This window comes from Cyanistes caeruleus, chromosome Z (genome assembly GCF_971803275.1).
Source record: "Cyanistes caeruleus chromosome Z, bCyaCae1.hap1.1, whole genome shotgun sequence".
In the NCBI taxonomy this organism is placed as follows: Eukaryota; Metazoa; Chordata; class Aves; order Passeriformes; family Paridae; genus Cyanistes; species Cyanistes caeruleus.
Genome location: NC_141732.1, coordinates 43,669,165 through 43,676,112, shown reverse-complemented (window position 1 = coordinate 43,676,112; position 6,948 = coordinate 43,669,165).

Genomic DNA, 6,948 nt, shown 5'->3' with positions numbered 1-6,948 from the left:
CATGCAGCAAGTGCACCTCCCAGAACAGCCTCATTAGCAGCAGCTGGCCAGGAAAGTGGGGCCCCCTCATTCAAGAGGTGGATCCTCTGGCCTGCTTGCAACTCTCCTAGCTGCAGATGCCAGGGCATTGCTGTTTGTCTGGTGGACTTTGTTACTGCAGCGCTTCAAACTGGCCTTTGATACCAATTTGTTTCCCAGAAAGGGATTACAAACAAGCCAATTTGTCATACTAACTTATATATATATATATATATAAACTTATCTATATAATTCTTGGAAAAACCATCTGTCCACACCAACAAGCTATATAAAAAGGGGTTTAGTCCATTAATAAATCCTTGAACTACCCATACAGATGTTTTTGGTGTGCTGGAGCTTGTGGAAAGGTGGCCCAGCTCACACAACAGTGTGACACAGTTGATTAGTAATGAAGGATGTTGTGATACTTCTCTGCACAGACATGGCTCACTTGGCCTAAAAAGTTACTAGGTATTATACTGGGGAAGATTGAGTAGAAAATCAACATTAGCATAACTAGCAATTAAGTAAAATAATTAGTAAAATTAAAGCTGGACCAAATATTTTCTTCAAACCATACCTGAATGAAAATTCTTCTTCTAGCTGATATAGACTTATGTGGCATCACACAAGCTTCTACATCTCATATACAGATCCAACTGTTCAGAGATGATCAGGAATTTACCAGCTGTGTTTCCACACCCTGAGGTTATCAGTTATTTAAACAACAACATTTTACAGAAACATTCAGTAGTGACACCAGTTCTCATGAAGAGAAAGAGAAAGAGTTTCCATCAATCTGTTGAACAAGTCAAGGATGGGGTCATTTAGTTTTAGCCGTAATTTAAATTTTTTTTCCAGAATGTTGGCATCTCATTTTGATTACCACAAAAAAAAAAAAAAATTCATGGAAGTTATTTTCAACATTTGCCGTTAAATTTGTAGCATTTGCTGCCACATAGAAAGTCTGGTTCCTATACACTGTCACCAAGTCCATTTTATGCTGTCCTATGAAGGAGTGAAATAAATTTCAATCCATGGCTGGAAACACAGATAAAGGAACATAAATATTCTACTAATACTGCGTTAGTGTGATAACATGATTACTTTTATGTTAGATGCAAACACCTGTGATTTTAGTTTTTTCTGCTTTATTTATAAAATTCTGCAAAGATGTTATTTGTGGCTGTTTCTCATTGAATCAAATTAATATGTTAGTCTGTGCCTGTGAGACATCCCACTGAGTTAAAATGCTGCTTCTGTGAATGTTTTTGAAGAACAGAGTAATAGGAGCCTGCAGAGAAACTTGATATCCATAAAAACTGTGAAGTCAAAGAAATGTACTGCTTGGCATATCTTAAGATACTTCTCAGCAACATTTTAAAACAGAGTACTTGCACAGAAGGAGGTTTTTTATTCATTAATTTGGCAAAACAGACCAAATAATCTCTAAAGAACGTGGTGAAGAAAGTCACACAGCTGCAGTTAAAGGGGTGTCAGTTTCTCTTTGCAGTCATGACTTAATTTTCTTTCTACTTTCTCTTGTATATACAGTTATAAGTCTTAAAACTAGATGTATTTACTTTCATAAGTAAATGCATCCACTATTTATTTCTGTTTGTTTAAAACAGGCAGTGATTAATGCATGATATTAACTAAAAAGGGACTAAAATGGAGGGACATCTGACAGAAAAGGTTATATGACAAGAGTGCATGGTCTTGTGCTGGTGAATGTGTCAGGTAGATTGATATCCAGCTGCATCTGGGATCTCAAATGTCCAAGTTTGTTTTATTGGCCAGATGCTCTTTTTATTGTCTCTCCTCACACCTGTGCATGTCCAAACTCACCCAAACACACACAAAAAAAAGAAGATACAGATATTTTCCAAGTTTTCTTGGTTGCCAAGATTGACAGTCCTCAGGCAGAGCAAGGTTAATACTGGCATTTGGACCCAACAATAACCAGCACTAATGATTCTTTGGTTTAGGGAACAGTGTCAGAATCATAACCACAGCAAAAAATCAATGAGCATTTGACTACTGCTGTTCATTCCATGGTTTTCATAAAAGCCCAACCAAAAGAAACTCATAACAGACATTGTCTGGTCTCAGACAATGTCTATATGCCATAGACAGATAAAGGAAGTGCTTTAAGGAAAATTTAAAGGATGCAGATTCTTGACTTGCCGTTGTGAACATGGGGAGAGGGAACAGCTCCTGTTGGTCTCTGAAGAGGTAGTAAATCATCACACATATGCAAGACTTAGGCATTTTTCCCCAAGCATTTGAGAGAATGTTTGGCTTTCATTTGCTGTAAAATAAACAAAAAAGTTCAAGGGATAAATTTTGATTCACAGGCTAGAGCTATCATCACACGAATTTTAACCTGCCCCTCAGTCTTGCAGTTTTTTCAATTGGATTTGCATAGCTAAGAAGAGTGAATCATTGAGTTCAGTTAATGAGCTGACAGGAAAACATTGAAAAGAGGTAGTGATTTGCCTAAATGTCAGATGGTAATTAACACTGTAGCTGCACAGCCAGTTTTAGACAGAGCGGATTGCTTTATTTATATGTACTTCATCTATGTACTGATATCCTGCAAATGGTTGGTTGCAAAAGCTGATCTCTGCTTCAAAACTACTTTATGAGTCTCTTCTTCCTGGCACCAGATGTAGTTTGTTCTGGAATTCCCTATCCCAAGGCCATATTCAAGTAGTGGCTAAATGACGGACTGAGCCTTTTCATCCACTCACATCATACCACAGACAATTATAATGCTGTCTGTAAATTAATAAGATTTTTCTCTTTCTCATTTTTCATCAAAGGCATTACAGCTGCAATGCTTCATCCTGCATCTGTGGCTTTCCTGTATCTAGGCACCAGACAGTTAGAAGGAGAAACATTATTAAAGAAACTATTAAACAGATGCAGCCAGACATACAAGAAAGTGAATGACAGAGAAGTTAATGAAAGGATATATGTCCTCAGTGTTTCAAACTATGCATGTACTGTTTATAAAAGTGTGTGAAATAGAAGAAATAAGATTCCATAGACCTATAAATGCTGTGGAAGACTTGATAATATTTTTTCAAAATGAAAATACTTTCAGCAAGTCCTGAGAAAAATATTTTCTTAGTGACTCTGGAGTAAAATTAAGTAATTCTCTATTTGCAGTACATTGCAAATAACTGATGCTGTTTTCCTTGCTGTATGGAGTTGTTTCATGAATTGTTACTGAGGTGGTACAATGCCTATTAATTCATATTAAAATAAGTTTTGCTCACATGAGAAAGCTTAATGTAACACAGTGGGGTTACAGGATATTGCTAAGGCCCAGGGCATCTTCCTCTATGCAATATAATCGTCTTCAAAGCCCTGAATTTTCTTCAGATGCTCCATTATCAAGCCTTTGAAATAGAGCTTATTTCTCAGTTAGTGGATCTGGCAGTTTACTACATTAACCAAAATCTTTCAGCAGTGTCCTTTCTGGCTAATTAGATACACTGAAATTTTTATCATCTGCCTTTGTTTCTGGTGATGGTATTGTTCAGGCATTGTCTGTACGCAGGTTTCACTGTGCTTTTCTCCCCATTCCAATGCTAAGTCCAGCAGATAATGGGCACTGTCCTCAATCAAGTACTAAAGGAACCTGTCTATTTGAAAAAAAAAGTTTAAGTAATATTTAACACACAGGGTTTTAGCTGCTACATTTCTTTTATTTTGTCTGTAATGTAGTATGACAGAATTTATCATTGCTTCGCTTCTCCTACAATTGCAATAAAACCTGCAGCTAAAAAATTGGAAGAGGTTGTATAAACTCAGATTATAAAACTTCAAAATTAAAGACTGCAGCAATGATAAAAAATAGAATCAATAATTAATAAAAATTCTTCTTTAAATGTTTATGCCATAATTTATAAATTGCAAAGAAAGAAGCATATCTCATGTCAGAACAGAATGGATTATACAGCCTATTTTTTAGCAAAGTCTAGGCTGAATTGTTAACTCTCACAAAATTTAATCACATAGTGATACTGTTTCTTACAAAGTTGTTATAAAAGAAAAAAATTGTAAGAACAGTTCAAAGCAAAGAGAAAATATTTTTCATATGCTTAATCTAATTCCAAGATAAAACTGCTTCTGTAAACTATATTCTCCACAAAGGATTAAAATTCACGGTCTTATCAAAGAGTTCGAAATCGTATCTATCTTCCTGCCAGCTCCTTAGCACCAAGAGCTAAGCGCAACAGACCTTGAAGCAAACAGTCGTGCAATCTCTTAGTTCAGCTCATGGTTTTGAAACATAAACACAAAACTGAATTAGAAGGTTGCTCTATTTTGAGAACAGTAATATCTGCTAGACTACTACAGAAATCTAAAAGTTCAGACTTTGCCCCTTCAAGGGGAAGTTTCCTGTGGCACATCAGAGTCATCAGTAGGGTTGTACTCCCAAACCACAACATCATTCTTGACTTCTCTCAGATGAAAATTAGCTAATTTGTTTAATGAGAATCCTCCAATCTCAAAGAAACAGAAAAAGAAATATAGAGCTAAGCATCATGTGAACTTAAAATCTTACCCCTCTTCTCCCACAGTAGTAAGCCAAATGAGAACAAAGCGAACAAAGAGAGAGCAAAGTTTAAAAATAGTTGTTCCAGACCTAGAATATGCCTCAATCTGCTTCTCCCTTCTCCCCATACTTCTCAACATTAAGGTCTCAAGAACTCAGTACTTTTGGAAAGGTGTGCATGTGTCAGGGAACATGGTCTTCTCACATCACATAAAGGAAAGAGAAGACACAGCAATCTCCCCAGATGGGTCATTCTTGTATAAGAATGCTGAAGCAGATTATGTGAGAGTGAATATGAATTCTTCCTGAGCTTGAGGAGTGTGGTATGAACTCATGAGGTCCCCAGACTGAGGCTGTTCTCATGCATTGTGGGGTCTCCAGAAAGATCCCATGCCTTGTGAACTCTCCTCCAGTTCCTCTGTGCAGCCCCAGAGTAGTGATGACTGGTTCACCCTTGCGGCTTTCTGCCTGCCCACAGAGCCTCACTCCATTCCATTCTCCCACCCATTCCAGCTGTGTGCCTGGGGCCATCTGGGACCATCTCTGGCCTTGGCATGGGAATCCTGCCATCTCCAAAGCTCCTATCCTATCCCAGCCCCCAGGATATGCTTTCCCAATACTTCTCTCTCTCCACACATCCAGTTCTCTGTGCATGGGACCTGCCTATAGGCAGACAGCCCTGCACACCACAGCCCCACAGCTGCTATGTCCTCTCCCAGGAGGGAGAGATATGGTACAGAAGCATCTTCAAGGTCTGCAGAGGAGAGCAAGGCTGTGAAAACAAGCTCATAGTGTGACCGATATTTTTCAACCAAGGCAATCTCCTTTTTTTCTCCTTTTTTTTTTCTTTTTCCTTAATAAAAGGAGAACTGAATGAAATATCTTAAAAGAGGGAACTTGACCAAGTGAACATCTATCCTCTGAAAAATGGGCTGATAATTTCACAAATTCCATTACTTCTATTCTCACCTCATATATTAAGCTGTTGGTACTATCATTGCATGGTTTGGGTTGGAAAAAACCTTGAAGATAATGTAGTTCCAACCCCCCTGCCATGGGCAGGTTCACTTCCCACTAGATCAGGTTGCTCAAAGCCCCGTCCAGCCTGGCCTTGAACAATTCAAAGGATGGGGAGTCTACATCCACTCTCAGCATTCTGTTCCAGTGCCTCACCACCCTCACAGTAAAGAATTTCCTCCTAACATCCATTCTAAATCTTCCTGTCTTTTAGCTTAATCTCCATATTAAAATCCATTAGGTCTTGGAAGACAGCATAAGTAAAGCAAGACCTATTTTTTTAAAATAGAATTTTTAATGTTCTGGCCAGGACCTAAACTTAGGGCAAACAGTTTATTATGTTTCCACTCAGAAGACATTTAACAGGATGTTGTACCCCCTGCAAAACTGTGGAAAGTTGAAGACAGTAATTATTGTGGCTTTTTGTTATAAAGCTGCTAATGATCCCAGTCTTTTTTTTTAGCCATGCTGAATCACCAAAACACTGTGTTTCATATTTGTGTATCTTCTGTATTTCTCTGGTATTTTTAGCAATTGTTGTAGGGAAAAACTAAATGGCAGACAGGAATTTTCTTTTGCATGTTAAAAAGCATCCCAAAATTAATTCTTTCTGTGGTACATTTCTAGGCTAATGAGGACATGAATGATATATTTTTGTAATCTCTTTGTGACATTAAGGAGAATTACTTTCATAATTTCAACTATTATCCCAAACATCAAACACAGACTTCAAGTTTGCAATCCTCCTTCTGCTTTTTGGAACTTTGTTTCTCCCAAGGTCTGTGGAACCTTGGAAAAGCAATTATCCCTTTTTGCTTTGACATAAAGAGCAAACAAAAGCATGAATAATAGCCCTTTTAAAAAACTTTAAAATAAAAGCAATTTATATTCTGAAGTGGAGGATCTAACACTGGACATAACTTGGTTTTTGCAAGTTACTATTTCTCATTCTGCCTTAAACATGATTGTTTTGCTTACTGTCCTTTCAAAATAAGCACAAGATAAAAAAGGGAATTTGAATTCTTGTTTGGGGATGTTTTAGCGAATGTTGAGCTTTCTTATTATGCAAATGAATTAATAGTATTTTACAGTTACCCTGTCAAAATGTCTGTGTGCTCTACATATGTTAGTACAGAGATGAAAAAGCTCTTGTCAGATTTTTTCTGCTTTTTTCAACACTCGATGAAATCATTTGAAGATATTGAGACTGAAACAGTATTTACTGGCTCCTGAAGTCCAGCTGTGTGCTCCATAAAAAATTGCATTAGTGTAGTAATAAAGCTGCATTCAACAACTTGAAAGTTGCTTTTACAGACTCTCTTCAGGTCTCATATGTTTATAAA